The following is a 19,476-nucleotide window of genomic DNA, read 5'->3' on the forward strand; positions in this document are numbered from 1 at the left end:
TTGCCGAGTTGTTATCAGGCCGTACAGTGCAGGATTTTTTTTGGTGATAACCTTGAAATGATTTGTTTCTGTCAATATGTAGCAAGAAAACAACAAAGTTAAAAGAAATCTTTTGACATGTTTTCAGCAATGGTGCAATATTTCTCATATCACACCATTTCAGGGGTGAAAATAAAAATAACTGTGAAATCGAAAGATTCTCTATAAGACAATTTTCTCAATGTGCTGGCGAGGAGCCAGGCGTCGTTCAGTTGTTCAGTTCTGTATGTATTGGAAATGGCACAGATTAAAAAGTACATGTGCGAAAAATTCAAGAAAAAATCTGCTTCATCTTTTTTTAATACCTGCTTGCTATTTTTGAAAGTTCTTAGCATGTGGATACAGCAGTTTGAATACGTTTGGCCATATACCTGAACAACAGAGGCGGCACAGATAAAATAAGAATTAAATGGAACTAACAAACAAAACTAAATCAAATCTGCCGTCACGCTCTATCACCCACCGAGGATCAGAAAATCATTTTGTTGTTCAAAGTCTGAAGTTACCTGCGGCACCAACGAGCAGGAGGCTGGGGAACGATGAATACAATAAATTTACAAGAATGCAAAAACACTATCAAAACGATACGCATCAGAGAGAGAGGCGTAACAGCCTCATTAGCTCAGCAGATAAATGAATTTGCGGTTCACTATTTGGCGAGAAACAAATAGAGAGAGGAGCTCGTGCTCCTCCATTTCTTTGTTCTCTCCCTGCTCGGCTGGATCAAAAGTTAATTCTGCTCCGAGTGACTGAGGGTCGCAAATGACAGCAGTGAATTAATGATTCATTATGACCAGTGCAAGCAAACAGTAAGCCAGCGGCAGCAAAATAGATAACATACACACATGCAAAATCTCCTGTTTGCACCGTAACAATCATACAAGCCATTCACTTCATAATCTACAATCATAAAAATGATATACTACTTCCACACCCGGGAGCAAAATACACTTTCCATGCAGGCCAGCCACTTGAATTCCCTTCACCATACCTATCAAAGTTACAAGACATAGCTTAGCTAAAGTTAAGACCGTAGAGTCTGGGGGATGCTCGGTGCTGGATGAGACATTATAAAATTTTGATAGACCCTGTCAAAAATATTTCTCCAGCCTGGGATTACTACAGAGGAAAACGCACTGCTGCAGAATGGGTAGTGCCTGCCGCCGGCTTCCCGGCTTCTTAGCTCTGGGACAACCAACTTGGTTCAGAATTCATGACATGGCAGTGATAGGAATCACTCTTTAAAGGTCTGCACCTGCGCGTCTACAAACCGCTTGTGTGTCCACATTTCATCTCAAGGCTGTAAATTCAGCACAGCAACACAGATTAGTCTCGCCTCTTGAGTTGTTCCTGTGGGGGAAAGTGGTCATTCAAGTTCACAAGTGTTTGAACTTCTGCTGCTTTTTTCTGTTCATTGGTATCCCCTCAATATCTAATTATAAAACAAAAAAACAAAAAAAAGGAACTCCAATGTTTGAAAGCTTGGAATCATTGGAACAAGGACGGTTTCAATCATGGGGCTCCAGAGATATGACGTTTAAAATGAATGGTCTCATTAGAACAGGACTTATGAGCAGCAGCCACTGATGTCTCGAGGTCTTACAGATCTACGGCAGACTATCTGCATATGTCATCCTGATGGATGAGGTGCGGGTGGAGATCGAATGACCCCACGGTTTACAGAAGTGGAGTGTTGGGGTCTCCCAAGCTGACTGATGGCCGCGCTGAACGAGAACACGCCCATACGATCACAGTGGCGGGGCCCCGTTAATGGGAGTGAGGAATACTGTCCGTGTGAGGTGGGGCTAAAAGCTAATCAATGGGAAGTGTGCTCGCAAGATAAAATGGAAGAAAATCTAAATGCTGTGAGCCTTTGTGCTGGACTTAATTTGAAAACTCTAACAGCCCAGCGGCACTGCGAGTAAATAAAGTCAGTGCATATTAGGAGATGAGGGATTTCTTATTTCATTCCCCTTAAGTCCTCAGAATTATGTTACTATGAAGGGATTGATTTTCTCTTAGACATCCAGGCCTCTAAAAACTGAAGAAGTTGCAAATGGCATCAATAAAACAGAGCAAGGGATTTTACTTTGAATAAAAAAAAAAAAAAAAAAACTGTCCCAGAAAGTCTCCTAATATGGTTACATTTTGAAAAATACTGATTCATATAGTGTAATTTACAGTCTAATTATAATTCATATGCTCTCACGTACTGTCATTTATTGCACCGACCTGGGGCTTGGGCAAGAATCGCCCAAGTAACATAATTACAGTGATAGAAAAATGGTCATTATAGTCTTTAAGGGATTACGTTGTTGTTGTTGCTCGGTTGATGGACAATAAAATGACAAACTTGCATGAGTGAACCAAAACTGGTAAATGTATATAAACTTATACAGCATTTTTACAGCGCTTGAGCAGAGAGCAAAGGGCTTTATAGCTGTCAGTCAAATTTACCCATTCACACACACATTCACACACCATGTTTATGCTTTGGCCAAAGACATGTTTTTGGATTTCCTCTGGTGGAGGATGTATTCAATACACGAACTCTAATTTCATTTTCTTTCTGTTTCTTTGAACAATTCCACAAAAGAGACAGGGATTTTTTTTTTTTTTTTTTTTTTTTATTTAACTTTTCGGTCTCCAGAGTCAGAGTGAAGTTTGACAACTAGGAACTGAATGAATTTTAACTGAGTTAATATAGATTTAATGTTCTCTGCAGCCATGCCATGACTTCACACTACTTCCTGTACACATTTCCACAACTTGATCCAATCTTTCAGTGAAGTACTACAAAGTGTAATCAAACTATGAGGAAGAACTTGCTTGGTGTTTTTCGACGAGACAACTGTAAAGTATTGTTCATCGCAAGCAAGAAGGCAATCAGGAGACATTAGGGGAAGGAAACATCACCAACAAAAGGCTGAATAATCGTGGAAGGCAGTTTAATGGAAATGCTAACGAACATACTCAGACTCCAGGAAGCATTACAGGGAAAAAAAAAAAAAAAAACCTGTCTGCAAGACTGAAAAGGAACAATATGGGATTATGAACAATGAGTAATATACAAACCAGTCTCTAAGGCACAGTGCCATTGGTTATTTAGTTTTAGCTTTGCATTTGTATTTTCATATACAAAAAAAGCCTATACAATGTGTATCGCTATGTATGAAATATAAAAATAAAACATTTCATTTTATTTCATTCTTCTATGCTCACAGCAGTCACCGCTTAACTTTGACCTGTATCAATCACCATTTATTTTATCTTGTATTATATACAAACTCCACACGAACTGCTCCTCTCTGTGCAGTCCAGCATTTCCCCACACATTATTTTGGAGTCACAATGACCACTCAGCGCATAACATAGTGTTTAATTTCAGAATTATGCACTAAGTAGATTCGTTTACAACATCTGTCAGATAATTTGTCGTAATTAAATGATCTGAACAGAACATATCAATGCTTTTAGCATTTTGTCAGGGCTCTCATTTCACCCTTCAGCTACTCTTAGAGAAATTCTACAGGAAGACAAATACATTTGGGATTAGACACCTGGCGCTGCTAAAGCCTAAAAAGAGTCAAAACATGTGAGTCGAGGAATTTTATCCCTCTGAAGTCTCCAACCCTCATCAGTATTCCTGCCTTGTTAATGTTGCTGTTCACTGACAAAGGATATCATACAACAGCCAAGTGGTCTGAATCCCAACTCCAAGCGGCCACTACCAATTAAAAGACATAGATCTGGCAGCAACACCACGACCTTTTTCTCACATTAGCACAGGATACAGCCTGGAAATGAACCATGGAATTAAGAAAGAGCTCAAAACACTGGATGGCGAACAATGTAAATAACCTCTGCCACATCCTGATTATGATATATGGAGAGCGCTGCGCTGCAGTTCCACTTGCAGCCAAAGCCCAGATGTTATAAAAGGGGTCATTACCAAAGCAAGGGAATGACTCAGACAGAGTTTCTCCTGCTCTCCGCAGAAAGGTCGATCATTGTTAACTTATTATATCGCCTCAGATCATAATATTCAGCATACGAAGAACAAACACACAGGCAGTAAAAAGGTCACAGGGTTATCCCTCTCCCTTGGTGGTTCTCAGCAGCTCAGGATTAAGCAGGATGTGACTGATGTAATGATGAGAGCTTAAGGAAAATGAGGCAGATGACTACAAACTCAAACTGCCCCTCTGTTGAAAAAGAGATTTAATGAGATTAATTTAAAGAGCTTTAGTGAGACTAATCTGGATGAAAAAAAAGAGTGGTTAAATAAACATGAAGAGCAAGGAAGGAATGAAAAGGTGGCCCAGCCTGAGAGAAAACTTCAGGAGCACACTCAGGCGTGCTGAAAACATACAAAGTATCACTGAAAACAAGAAGTGAGCGACAGACAGAAAGGAGGAATTCGTCCTTCCAGCTCAAAGCATTTCTGTTTTTAAAATATCAGGATTTTCAGATATTTGCTCATCTTTTTGTGGTTTTACTCAGCACCTTCTTGTAGGTATGAACTTTTAAAAAGCTACTAAATCGTAAATTGTTCTGACTTATTGTTCCAAACAAAGCAAAGCAATCTCAATTAAAAAAACAAGCTTTTATTTAAAGTGTATGGATGTTTCTTACTGCTCATTCTACTGTTTGAGAAGACTCAAAACATGGCAGGAAGCTTCAGACAATCCAAGATGGGGGCTCTAAGAGCCAAGGCTGGGCTTCGAAAGACAGCTGGCTCAATTCAATTCATCTGAGCGGTTTCATATAAAAGCAGTTTCTCCTGACGAGACGTACTGTCCTCAAAGACGACAACAGTAAACTTTGTTAATTACCACTGGGTATAACACATTTTTAATAGTTGTTAGTCCACGGCTGACTCTCTGCCACGTGATAAAACTTTATCCAGACGAGGGTCCCCAGAGGATAAACCCACTGACTTCAGTCATTGCATTTTAATCCGGGAAGATTATCAGGCCGACTCTGATGAATGGTGAGCTCATAAACGTGGACGATACATTGCCGTTCCCGTGAGGGGGGATTTCACTTTTTTAGCGCAAGTCATTTCAAATTTCCATTCTGCTGTATATCACATCTGCTATTCTGGTCACAATAGCAACAACGCGGTGAGTATAGACATAACAGTCTTGTCATAAAGATTAATAGACTTTACTTACATAGCACCACTTCAGCAGTCTTGAAGTACATTAGTCATAATGACCCATTCCTAAACACACACACACACACACACACACACAGACACGCATGCAGCTACCCTACAGGGTATTGACCCTGCATTGGCAGCAGAGTCGTGCCCAAGGCCATTTTATCACAAAGACAGGAGGAGCCAGGAGTCGAACCAAACTTGCGATTGAAGATCAATCTCTTCTTTCAGCAAAGACACCATCACCTTCAACTCTTATTAGTCCCGATTTGTAAGCTATGTGAAAATTATGGTATGTTGTGAGCATTGAACAAACGCCTTGTGCAATCAATCCTCTTTACTTGCATTCCAATTAGACAATGGATCTGATTGGTTATGTGACCCTCAACTTTGTCTTTAGGCGCCAGTTTAGTGTTGCTTCTTGTGTAATACATTTATTAAAGTTTGTGTACTTCTTTATCGAAATGTAACCAATTAGTCGGTGTACCAATTCAATTTAGTAAGCGTAAACAATAAATGAGAGCTGCCCTTTTTTTGGAAATCCAGTAAGGTTTGTCAAGCTGTGTCGACAACATAATAACACATGACTTAAGCAATACAATCCGCATTCAAAACATTGACTTGTACAAAATGACAGCTGCTGCTGCGGCAGCAGGTCTTGGCCACATTTGGCCTAACATGACTTTAACTCTGAGACGCTGTGAACCATCACGACATTGACCAGTAAAGCATGCTTCCAATTGACTTTGTTGACGGAAAAGGCTGTAAATACGTGATTGGAATATGTTGATCCTGAATACAGTGACTCTAGTCTCTAGTGTAATCTTGACTTGTTTACATTTCTTTCATGATGCATGCTGAGATTGTTTGGGTGGTATCCTCTCACAAAACCTGAAAAATAGTTTCATGACTTTGCATTCATGCTACATTAAGCATTTCCTAAGCCAAAAAAAAATCCACGATACTCACACATCCACTTGTAATAAAACAAACTTTTAACTACTCTCTCTCACGCCAAAGCATCCAAACAAATCTACAGAGTCCCTTAATCACCATGATGAACCGTTCTCCATCATCTTCAGTGCAGACAAGTTTGTTTGAAACAACAACATATCCGAACTAAAGCTAAAATGGTGCGTTGCTTTGTGCTTCAGCCAGCCGTGCTAACTGTGCCTGGAGCCCATAGCGTCCTCCATCATTTCCGTTCACTACTTTCATTTGAGGAGACTCAAAATGAACTCAAGCCAGGAATCCAGATGAATAAATCTCACTGATTTTGTGATTGTATTTTCATGTTTAGACAATTTTTTCAGCTGACTAAACATTGATAAATAATACGCTCTCACAACCCCAGAGTGTTGCCTGTATATGCAATAAATATGTCCAACTTGGGTTATGATTACATTTCAAAGAAACACAGAGGGTACAAAGCCAATAAACACTACCAACAATACTCTGCCAAAAGCTTTTGTATGGAGACATGCCAAGCAATTCCATCCATCCCCTCTTACTTCTCATCCCAAAGACATGACCAAAGTTAATGTACTCTGGCTGTCGAGTCCTCCACCGCATCTCTCCATTCCTGTAATACCTCCGGAGCTGCCGAGCTCATTCAGCACTGATTTAGAATTGGATCGCAGGACACAGAAACACTCGTACGACTTTTGCTTCGCAAAGCCGCTGGATAAGGCCTGTTCCCAGTTTGTGACTGCCAGAGAGTTTTCACCACCGATAAGGACGAACACAAAACAGATGACTGCGCCCCAAAACTTAGTCCAGTCATTCATTTCATTGCACTTCTGCAACAAAGCTTTCATGTCGAGCCAAGTTACACGCATTCCTGCGATGAGCCTGAGATTATCAACTCCGCTAAGTGGAAATAATCCCAGAGGAGGTGTTAAAGGTTTACACCAATCCATCCACACACAAAAAAACAGGGGAGAAATAAAATAACCAGCAAAACATTCATCAAGTAAACAGTCATTTACTAAATAATATTCATTATTTTGCACGCAAAGTGGCACAAGGTAAACTTTTAGAAAAAAAAAAATTCTTTGAATGAGCAATCAAAATGTATCATACCTGATTTATGTTACTGTTACTCAGAAAGTTTATTTTATGTGCAAAAGATTTCAAGCTGAGATGAGCAACATGGTGCAACACAAGAGGGAGGTTACGTTCACAAGGCACGTCTTGAGGCTCAATCGCAATTATTTTTACTGGAAACTATTTTTAGCACATTTTCACACTGAAATTTAAACGCAACAGCAATCAGATTGTAGTCTGAACAACCCTGAAGTGACTTGCAGAGTCAGAAAAAGACAGCAGAATGCAGTGTTTACAGAAGTAAAAAGTGGAATCATGGGTACATCAATTTTCAAGATGTTGTGCAAACAGATCCATTACAAGGGGGGAGCAGCACACATTTTCAAAAATCATTTTGTGGAGCCGGTGTATAAATCATTTTCATTTAGAGCTACAATAACTACAGCAACTTTCAGCAAGGGAATGAAATTTAATTCATTCGCTTGCTCCAGCAGCAAGTGTTACTGTAATATTAATAGTGTAAAAGGATATGATGAAAAGAGAAAGTAAGCACAGACTGGTAAAATACTAAACAGATTTTTTATTTTACTATCAGTTAGTAAAACACTGCTTGGGGCTGTTTGTTGCTTTTCAGACTCAGTGAGTTCAGTTTCATCAAATAGCCGGTTTACAAGAAAACCCAGAGGCTAGTTTTGTAAAAATACATGTTCTCCGGTAAAGCTATTCATTTTTCAAGAAACCGTTCACAAAAACTACGAAATACAGTTTGTGAATAAATATCATACCTTTCTATTTCATCAAATTTTCTCATTTATTGAATGCATTACTGATAATCTAGTCGTTTGAAATGCCTAAAGTTTGTTAATATCATGTTTTAGTGCATGAAAGCAGTGGTGAGGGTAATGCAAAGGGTTAAGCTTAAAGGCAATTTTTTCAATTAAGTTAATAGCCTAAGAGGGTTTCACTTACTCTACATTGTTGTAATCAGTTGCTGTCTGCTTGCTGCAGTAAAGAAGCACTTCAAATCCCCGTAGGAACGATGCACATCTGTGTCTCTCGTGTCTAATTGTGGTCGCAGCTCTCAACCTGTCCAATAGGAGGGGAGTGAAAACAATAAAACACTGAGCCCGACGCTTCTTCAGACATTCACTGACAAGATGGCAAATTGGACCGAAATTGTTTCCATAGCCTTTTGTTGCTTTGGAGTCATGTAAATGTCAGATGCCTGGGGGGCTGACGGTCCTGTTGGCGTGTATTAATTTTCTTCTGCGGAGTTTAGCCAGAGGGCTGGCGCTACACGCCGCCCCGGCCTGGTACAAGAGCTACAACTCCCCGTCTCTTTCTGAACTGTCAATCAGACTCAAAGTGAGGGAAGACTTCGAGACACTCCATGGGTCAAACTTCCTAAAAAAAAAAATACATCTGTATCTTACGCCTGCCTCAGGGAAAAAAGACAGTAGTCAAAATCTGAAGTAGAGAAGTTATTTTAACTTCACATGAGATGCTGTTTTCTAACTTTTGGTGTGTTGAAAGAAGTGTGGAAGACAGTGATACGGCGTCGGGCATGAGGCAGCCGTCACAGAGAACACAGGTAGGGCAAACAAACTCAATAAGGTGGAATAACTGAACTGGTCATAAAAACCAGCTGTGCAAACAAGACACTACATCCTCGCTGTAAATCTGAAGGTCAGTTTTTGAAACTTGAAGCGCGACTGAAGCATCTGAACTTACTAATAGTGTTGTTCAGTTTTCCTTGTATATACAATATTCGGCTGAAGTGAAAATATAACATAAGCTTCCATGATTCCACAAATGAGCCTCCTCACCGCAGGGAAGTTAAAAGACTTAGCAGTTGCCCTGCTCGTATTCGGGATGATTTGGAAAGCCAGGGGTGACATTTTGTGCTGCAACATCTGGAGACATAATGAAGGTAAGCTTTTTTCCCCCCACTTTATTTTCACAAAGACATCAACAACGTTGTTGCTGCTGATGGCTTTTAAAGCAGTTTTGGGCGAGCAGGAAGGGGTTTGTGGCTTTTGATAACAACAGGTGTTGCTGCTGCCTTGGCTGCACTGCCATGAGGGAGCGTTTTCTGCAGCGCAGACACCGAGCTGTTTGTGGTGGGGATGCACCCATTCTGAATCTGATTAAAAATGTATAAAGAACAAAAAAACAATCCCTGATGCTTCAGCCTGGCCGGCTGCTGGGCTTGCTATCCACCAGAGACATGTCTGACTCATGAAAAGCACACCACATCAGGCATTACACTAAACACAGACGCAGGATTTTAAACCACAAGACACAGTGTACGATAAGATTATAGGATTGCTGCTGATGCGCACAGACGCTCAGACCAAATCTTATCAAAAACACAGCTGGCAGCAACTCAGCAGAGATATTAGCTCTAACAGGTTGGCACAGCAGCCAATCAGCATCACCAAAACCCCTTGAAAAAAGAACACTCACCTTTTTAAAACCACACGACTCTGTGAATTATCTCTTAACTGTGTCTTTTATCTACACCCAGCGCCATGATCTCCCCAGCGGAGTCCATTCAGTCTCTCTTGTGACACACGCTGTCCCTCAAGTACCTTTTGATTAGTTATGGTTCGGCATTGGATAACTCGCTCTGTTTCAATTGTGTAACAGGTGTTAAATGAAAGAGTCGCGAGGACTGAGAGCCTGCCGTGCACCTAAAGCAACAGGAGGACCACGAACAGAAAACACAGGCAGATATGATCCATGAAGGCATGAGACTAAAGTGTTTTACTTGTCAGAGTGGAAGCCAATACGATTCACATTTCGCTTGCGGCGACAATATTCAGAAAAATGCTTTTGTTAGTATGACACGCTTCGTTTTTTGGTTTTTTTTAGATTTATTACCTCGATGTGTGAAACTCACTTGTACCAGATGGGTTTTCACCTCATTTAAACCTCTGACACGATCAAGAAATTGACTCAAAAATGCGATTGAGACTGGATATGCATTCATGCCTGGCATGCAACTTGTCTCACCTGACATGTGATTCATGAGGCGCATTATGACAGCAACAGGGAGCACAAAACAACAGCAGGAAACAAAAACAACAGCAATGCACCAGGAGGTTTTTTTCAGCCTGAAATATTTCCACACATATTAGGAACTCAAGGATGAAATTTGACAAATGCTTTTTGACAGGACCCTAATCGCACACCAGCATCTAATCGGAATTTAAGTGAAATAATTGGACTTCACTTTGAATTTAGCTTTAAATTAAAATCCTCTTGTGACATTAGTAAAATTTGCCAGTCATCTCAAACTGAGACTACTGCCAAAGCTACACTGCTCTGAGCAAAGTAAATAATGAGAGATCGGGTTTTAAAGTCTGCTAAAACACTGACTCAATAGTTTATTTGTTAATTAATATTGATCACCCGAAATTCTATGCTAACAATATCGATTACTGCCGATGTGCTGATACTGATACCAGTATTGGGTCTCGGGTCCAATGCTCCACTGAATACTCCACATGATGTTATCTGTTAGCAACGTGGAGCGATGTCCGCGGTTTGGAGATTCAGTAATATTAATGCGATTATTCACGCCAAAAGTAAGCGATCTGTAAATTATGTTTTGGAAAATAATCAAGAGAAAGGATGAAAGCAAGTTTGTACAACAGCAGCGACTTAATCACCAGTGAAATTAGCTGGATATCGCTCGTTGCTTCAACTGCTCAGCATGTCACTCTGAGCTGTGCTACATGCTACATGCTAAAGAGTTTCTGGACTGACGCGACAGGAGCATAAATTAGGCTTCGTGGAGTTTAATAAGTTTAATAAGTTGCATCGGTGGTTCGTATCAGCAAAGAGCTAAAGGTTGGTGCTCGTACTTGTCCTTCAAAAAAATGGTATTGGTGCACTTCTATCAATGCCACTATAGTATAAATCAACCCAGTCTCACGGCAATTCGAGCTGAGTCACGTATAAATGGTATTTTTAAACATCTATGTTGTTTACTCTCTGTTATCTTTATGTTTAATAGCATGGCGTGAGCTTGTACCATGCTATTAATGAGTATGCACATTATGGCACACGGCAGGCGGCATTCTTTAGATTCCAGCAGTTTAATGAATTTGATGAAATACCCTACTGACAGACACAATTACCACTTTGCAATCATATCTTCTAACTGCAAATTACACTCTCCAGTGCTGCATTAATGCTGGGAAATTGCTGCCTTCAGTGTACCAGACAATACTTTGATGAGTTGAAGCTTTTTAACTAATTTCAAGTATCTTTTGCCTGTCTTTTCTCTGAAATAATAGAAAAGGCAATGACTTATATTGATACTTTTGTGTATTTATATATATATATATATATATATATATATATATATATATATATATATATATATATATATATACATACACACACACACACACACACACACACACACACACACACACACATATATGTGTGTGTGTGTATGTATGTGTGTGTGTGTGTATGTATATATATATATATATATATATATATATATATATATATATATATATATATATATATATATATATATATATATATATATATATATAAGACTTTAAATTGGTTTCTTGTTTTCCATGGCTGTACTTTCCCTTCATCAACAAGAACAGGTGATTCCCACTTTGCAGCATCTGGTCTCTAAATACGCTTTATACTGGTTATTTTCAGGATTATTAGCTGCAGTGTATTATGCCGCTGAAGGCAATTCAAACGTGTCAACAGAGGGTAATTGCTATCTTATTAACAACTCAAACTCCAGCCACTGATGCCGCCATAAAATGAGCACGGTACTCCAACCACAGAGTTTATTAGGAGGACCAAACACTGGGCTCACGTTACCTCCAAATGTTTAAGGAGAGGATGTTCTTGTGAGAAATTTGAGCTCTTGTGAGGACATTTTCTTGATTAACCAGGCTGCTATGGTGAGAAGAAGAAAGTGTGGTGTATGTTAAGAGTTCAATTACGGAACAACCTCTGCGTAATCAATACAGTCTGAAACTACATTAACTGGGAATAATAAATAAGCCCGTGATGACGGCAACATCAATCGAAACAAAGACACATATGGCTAAATATCGAGATCCACGCCGACTCAAACAGTCATCATTATTCATTCATTTCTACATCACAATTCTCCTGGTTTTGTTGTACTCTTACTGCGTTACAGTGTGAAGAGTATAATTCTTCTTTACCTTGAATACCTCTCTGGACCTTCATATAAAGTGATGGATGCAAACATGTCATTCAGTTATTTGTAAAAGTACAGACAGGGAATGAAAGGCTGCGAGAGCAGCTATATATTAGACATGAATCTGAAATCCCTCAAGTGAGGTTTACTTTGTCAAGCGAGCTGAAGCAAAGAGAGAGAGACAGCTCGAGAGAGGCGCTGACACATGACAGAGGGACCGAGATAGAGAAAAAAAATGTGACATAGCAAAGGGAGACAGAAAGCATTAAAATCGGCTCAAAATAAAAACTTTAGTTGCGCAGTGGAGTGCATCAAGGCTTGCATGCTTGCTAAGCATTTGCAAACTACATGAAAATACTAATATCACTATCAGCCCTGTGGGCTGTTTATTGGTACAACATTTCTGGATGAATTATTCAAATATGCACCAACCAGAGAGAGTGTCTGAATAAAACTTGAAAAAAAAAAAAAAAAAAAAAAGAACTCTGTGTAAATATTTTTAAGCTATGCTCGACAATTCATGCGCCATTTCCTATAAAATACCTGACCTTTAAGCCTTCGCTCTCCAGCATTATCTTGAACTACATGTGGATTTTTGTGTGCTGAACATGTACAATATCCTCAGGTAAACACAACAGTGTTTTTAACAGCCCTCAGGTGAGCACCTTATTGCCACTAATAAAGGATTGCCCCCTGGGAGGCTTATGACAACTAGTAAATTCAGTAAGTGATGAGTGTCACTTTAATGCATGTGATATGTGGGCTATAAACTACATCCACAGGGAAACATTAGCGCAAGTAATATAGTCACGAGAGAACAAAACAAAAAGCAAAGTCAATAACTTCCTGTTTGAATTAGGTGCCAATAAAAAAAACCCTCTCTATGTATTTAACCCAAATTAACAGTCATATAAAACGTATTCCTGCTCAAAACATCGGCGAGTCAGGCTGGTTATTAGGCAAATGAAACCTGTCAGTGTCTTCCCGGCACTGGATCTTTGAAGCAAAGCAGGCGCCACGAGCATGAACAACAACAGCAGCCGCCCAGAGTGTGCAGTGAAGACAGAGGCCAAGCACTCACCTCATAAGACTTCACCGAACTCACACTCTCCGGCGACGCGTCCACCCACTGGAGGAACACGTGGAGAAAAGCCGCAGCGCCACATAAACGGCATATAGGCCGTTCGTGGTCGAGGAAATTGAGAGGACAGTGATGGACAGTCTTCAGAAACACCTTTTCCACCAGTTGTGGAGACTCTCAGCAGCACAGTATGCGAGGAGAGGCTCTTCGACTGAGACATCGAAAGGCCAAGCACAGGGAATTCATGTTATTGTTTTAATAATTGGACCGAGGCGGAAAAGTTTGGGCCCATGTGCTGTCTAAAGATAGACGCTGTGCTCCGCTCTGTTGTGGTCTGCATGGCTGTGAAAGTGGATTAAACAGGCTTTAACATCAAGACGAGCTCTAATGAAACCCAATGGGGGAGTTAGTCGGTCTGTTTGGCCAGCTGACTCCTGTAAAATACCCATCACTGTCTCCTGTTGCCTGATCTAAATGTGGCCTGGTGGTGCCAGTCAGCGTTCGCAGCAGCCTGAGGGTTGCACTGTTAGATTAATGCCTTTGTCTGCAGCATACATTATTCATATAACCTAATGTTCATGTAAGACTAGGCTTTGGTTTTTCTGATGAGAGCAAAATAAGAACACACACTTCTACAATTTCTATATGGAGTAAACATCCAGTGGCAGTCAGTCAGCTTCGTGCAGAGGCTTCAAACAAGAAACAAGCTTTGGCATTTCAATCTTTAAAACACTTGCGATTGATCAAGAATGTCTATTTTTTTTTCTTTCCAAAAAACAAAGCAAAACAAAACAACAACAAAAAAAACACCCATTCATCCATTTATTCATCAAGTTTATCCAAACGTGGATCGTGGATAGAACCTAAAGAACAGGGTACAACCTGGACAGGTTGTCAGTTCATCCAAGCGCTAACAGAGACAACTGGAAACACTGCGCAGAAAACCTCAAAGACCTTCAGAAAAAACAGAATCTCATAGAACTAAAGTAAGCTCCAATACGAGTTTGATGTGAATTTGGGATTATGATTTACTATAAATAAATATCAAAATAAATGATCAAAATCAGAAATATGAATACTGAAATATTAATCAGTAAAACAGTGTGAATAATGGGGTTTCTCATGACGCTTGTGAACGGCATAACCCAACGTGATCAAAAGCAGGATATGAACATACATGTAAATGCAGTCTGGGAAGTTCACTTTTTTTAGAGCTGCACTCTGGAATTTGTACAGGTTATTTCAGCACGACTACAAGTGTCAGAGTCGGGTGCGCTTGATCAAAGCCTGGTTTAACAGCTTCTTTCCTCATTACCATTAGGGCATAAGAGGGGTATTGATCTTCAGCTCAGCAATAAAGCACTTCTGAGGAATATCACCTCACACATCATCCCTCTGTGGTTAGCAGGTTAACCTTGCAAAGCACTTTTTTTCTTTCTTAAAAACAGCTGAGCAAGTTTGGGATTGATAAACCCCAAGTGTCAGCATCTGTGCAACCTGTCAAGACAGCAGCACCCTGGCAATGCAACAGCGAGAGCAGAGGGTGAAAGCAAAGACATGTCCAGCCTTCCTGGAGCCGCCGAGACCTCGGTGACCAGGGTCTGCACTATCGCTGTCCCGTCCTCCACCCACAGCCCATTTGGAAGAGTCATAACCATGATCAATATGGCAGCAGCGGTGTGCAACAACAGAACCATCCATCAAAAGACAAAAGCTTGAAAAAAATATTAGTCAGCCGATATTGACCGTGGCTCAAACCATACATCAAGTCAGAGAAAGCGCTGCCGTCCACCACGCTCTCGTCTCTGAGCATCCTCTGAGGAGGCAATGGAAAGTCATAATCATCTAAACACATCCCTCCTTTACGTTTAACAGACCATACATTCACCATAACACAGAATTTGACTGTAGTGATCCCTAGCAATGGTTTTGTTGATATATTGACATAAAAACAGGCTGCTGCTGTTGACATGTGCAACAAATCAAAATGTTAAACCACCTGGGTTTAAAGCCACGCTGAACTGTTTCTGATTCATATGCAACTACTTTACAGTATTGTCAAACTCACACTGGAGCTTCTGTGATGAATAACTGCAGCGGTGGACCAAAAGGAAAATATTTGCACCATGGCACAGATGCCATTCCCTCTGCTTTTACTCATTAGGCAGCACAATGTCAGAGAACCCCCAGGTCACTGACGGGGGACATTCCTTCACATTGCCATCTATGGAGAGCACAAATAAACACTCACCCCAGTTCATAAAAAGCCACCCACTTGACATAGAAGGACATGGCTAATTTGCTTCCCTATCCACAGCGCTGCAAAAACAAAAGCTCTGTATCTGCTCGGGAAAATGATGGCACTTGTGCGTCACGGGGTAGAAATGCGCACGGCGTAATCCCCTCTTCTCATATCGGTCATTAACTTTCAATTAGGAACATCACAAAACTGAGATTTGTTTTTTCACTGCACACAAAAACTTAGGAAAACAATATTGCACGAATAGACTCTTTTTTCTTCTTCTTCTTGTGGAGAGAGGAGCTGCGGGTTGGGCAGGGATGCTGAGCAGGAAAAGAGCAGCAGCGTCCGTTTGCCAAACTTGCATTTAAACAGAAGCACCTCTAATAATAGCTCGCAATGCCACCAATACCGATGTATATTCCCCCTGGAGACGTGCACATGAAACACTAATGTTCTGCTGTCCGCGCAACTTCAAAGCGCCGCGTCTCGCGACGGGAAAAAAAAAGTAAAGCCTTAGCGCTGATTTTTTTTTTTTTAATAGTTTCATTGATTAAAAAAAAACAGAACAACAAAAACACAAAAACAAAACTTGCAACTCTCACCTACCATATCATCACCGAGGCGCGCAGTCAAAAGCGGCACAAGTAAAGGCAATCCAGTCAAACTTGTCGCGGCTCCGTTTGGCACAGCGGCAGCTGCAGCGGCGGCGGCAGTGAAGCGGTCCAGTCCAGTCTAATCACATCTGAAGCTCCACCGCGCTCGAAAACAAAATAAAAGCAAAACAAAAATAAAACAAGGAGAGGCACCGTCCGCCGTCACCGAGCCGCAGACTTCAGGCGGCGATGCGAGGAGCACCGGGATCTCCAAGGGCGCACGGAGAGCCACCCGGTCACGATTGGTCAGGGGCGCCGTGACGCACCGGCAGGTGGCACCCCCGTCGAATAAAAAAAAAAAAAAAAATGGTTTTCATTCATTCATTCATTCAGAGACAATAGAGCAGGGGGGTCGCAGGAGAGCTACAGAGATGAATCAAACATCTGTGACAAATGCAAAAGAACTGTCAGAGCGCAACCGACTCCAACTTAGTCTGGGACAGAAGTTGAGTCTGGACTCTGTCACATCCAAAGCCAAAGCTGTTCAGTGTTACGCACAGTGGTCTTTTTTTTTTATTTGAAACACGTTACATTCTGCACTCTCTTCCCATAAAGTACAGAGAAGAGCTTTTTTCCCTCGATAAAATACAATGCAACCTATGTGAATGAATACTTTATTTAGACTGCACTTGTCTGAGCATTACTGTAATCAAAAGAAAGAGAGAAAACTAGTTTAAGGTGTTAAATCAGGAACATAAATAAAAGGCTAATCCATTGACTTTGTCTGTTTTTTTCTTCTTCTTTCTTCTCAACCACAATCAGATAAGTGGAAAAAGTCACTCCTGACACTTGTCTGAGTCTAATTCTAGGAGCCAAAGCAAATGTTTTAATATTTTTCACAAACACAAATAAGGAGTGAGTGTTAATCCTGGGAGGAATGTGGAAGCCAATTACAGCTGGCTGCAAGGACTTGTGGAATGAAACCCCAGAGCTTCCTGCTCGGGCTCAGAACGGCACCTCGGACCACATTTCCCGCTACAGCGGTGTGTGGCATACATCTCCATGAAACCATAAAATAATAAGAAACATGAATTGGATATTGCACTAAGTTCCTCCAACATTCATCACACTCATCATTGGAGTGCCTGGTCGGCCGGCTGTGCTTGGTTTCCCATCAACAGCTTGTTTACATCTTGAGCGCAGTCATACATCCCTTTCCATCTGGATGTTCGTGCAAGTAGAAGCTTACATAATATTATGTCTGTTGTAAATGCATGAGGAGGATAGCTGAGGCTGATCTGGTTAGTCAATTTCACAGAGTTCATACTGAGTGTGTTATGCGTGCTCTGCGATGGCTTGCAGAGATCAAGACGCAAATAATCAAGACGAACAGCAACTTAATTGAAAAACAAAAGAAAAATAAGATGAAGTATTAGACACTGACAATAAGACATGCAGCTGGTCTCGTGTCAGTGTTAAAATAAATGATGGCATAAATAACATAACTGTGAAGAGAACCCAGTCAGTAGTTCTAGCTGTGCAGATAAACGCCAACTCGGGGCTGAGCCTCAACATTCAATGTCCTGCAATTTCACACTGTCTGATTCCTCAAGAACTGCATGAACACACCGATAGCAAAGTTACCATAGGCCACCGGTCTACGGAGAGAGTTTTCGCTTCATAATGGTCTCTCCCGTCCAACTCCACCTCTAAAAGGTGGCAACAAAATAGCAGATTATAACGTAGAAACATGTTTCACCTGATTTCTACCGAAAAATTCAATGTTTTCTGGAAATCACAGCTATAGAGATCCAGTTTGTTTAAATCAAATAGATATATTCTTCTCATACGCCAAACAGTTCCCCCGTCAACATTTCCTTTTATGTGAAGATTCAGTGAAAAGGAGTAAAAAGCTTTGCCCTGGAAAACTGCTGGGGCAAAGGGTGCTGTGAGGTGAACACGTGGTGGAAAAAAATAAACCAAGTGTTTGTGATAGCGCCACTGCTCTCAGCCCATTAAAAATATATGATGAATGCAGAATCTCACATGCAATAAGAAGTAGTGGGGGCTCCGTTTCTCTAAAATTAAATGAAATTCAAACTAATTGCATGCTTGATCTATAAGGCTGAGTGTTTCACATATAATCATCACCACTGTGCAGACTGTGCCATCAGTATAACAATAAACTGCATATATATTTCCATTTTTCTTATTGCTTAGTCTTAAGAGAGGAGATTTTCTTGTCTTTTCCCACATATAAGCCACACCCAGGTCGCCCATTAACGCATGAATATAGCATGAAAATCGATGTGAATAATGAAACTCTGACAGATCTCAGTGGAGATTCCTTCAAGGGTGGTCGTCATGGCAGGAAAGACAAAAAACCTCTTTAAGCATCAGTTCAGGCTAAGGATCAATACAGTTTTATAAATTGATGCGCTATTCTCAGGCGAACCTCCAGCCTGTCATCAAATTCCTCCACATCCGCATTCTCTAATGAGGGAATTCTGCTTCAGGAGATCATACAGCCACGGGGAAAAGTTTCTTTTTGCATTGCACTTAGGTCAGTCACATTTTCATAAATTTATGCTTCTAATTTGGTGGATAAATTCTACATATGGCATAAAAGAAAAAAGAACAAGTACAATTGACTTCATTGACTTCTGATCTTTGGTTCCATAGATGCTTCGAAAAATTTTGTCGCATTTGAATATTTCTCTTTTTGTCTATAAATCCTAAATGGTTTAGCCTGAAACCCCATCAAGAGCATCTGCAACAAGACCAGGCATCTGTCAACAATAAACATGGTTAAAGTCTCTTACGTAACCTCTCATACTCATTGTAGTGATCGGAGGAAATTGAAGCAGCAGCCTTCAGTCGTCTGGATGCCTAAATACACCGGACTGCTGCTGCATGATTGGCAGATCGGATATATTTGGCTGTAGATATATAACCGCCAGACACTGACATGTGAAGCCAATTACAAAAGTTTAAAAACATAAGAAAGAAGTAGACTTTTTTTTTTGTTTTTAATTTTAGCTGATGTTTGAAACAAGAAAAGCAAAAAAGATTTGTGTTTATTCGGATTGCAGGACAGTT

General features: G+C 40.5%; 1 protein-coding gene across 3 annotated transcripts in view; it reads right to left on the reverse strand.

Moving 5' to 3' along the window:
• Positions 1 to 16,716, reverse strand: part of chrm3a (cholinergic receptor, muscarinic 3a) — an 80,232-nt gene extending 63,516 nt beyond the window's left edge. The window contains exon 1 of one of the 3 annotated variants that reach the window (XM_030106391.1): positions 16,391 to 16,716. The gene's annotated coding sequence lies outside the window, so the exon portion shown is untranslated. Of the gene's footprint in view, positions 1 to 16,386 lie in introns of all 3 variants that reach the window. The other 2 variants (XM_030106389.1, XM_030106390.1) reach the window with 2 other exon arrangements.
• Positions 16,717 to 19,476: the final 2,760 nt, after the last annotated feature.

This window comes from Salarias fasciatus, chromosome 13 (genome assembly GCF_902148845.1).
Source record: "Salarias fasciatus chromosome 13, fSalaFa1.1, whole genome shotgun sequence".
Taxonomy (NCBI): domain Eukaryota; kingdom Metazoa; phylum Chordata; class Actinopteri; order Blenniiformes; family Blenniidae; genus Salarias; species Salarias fasciatus.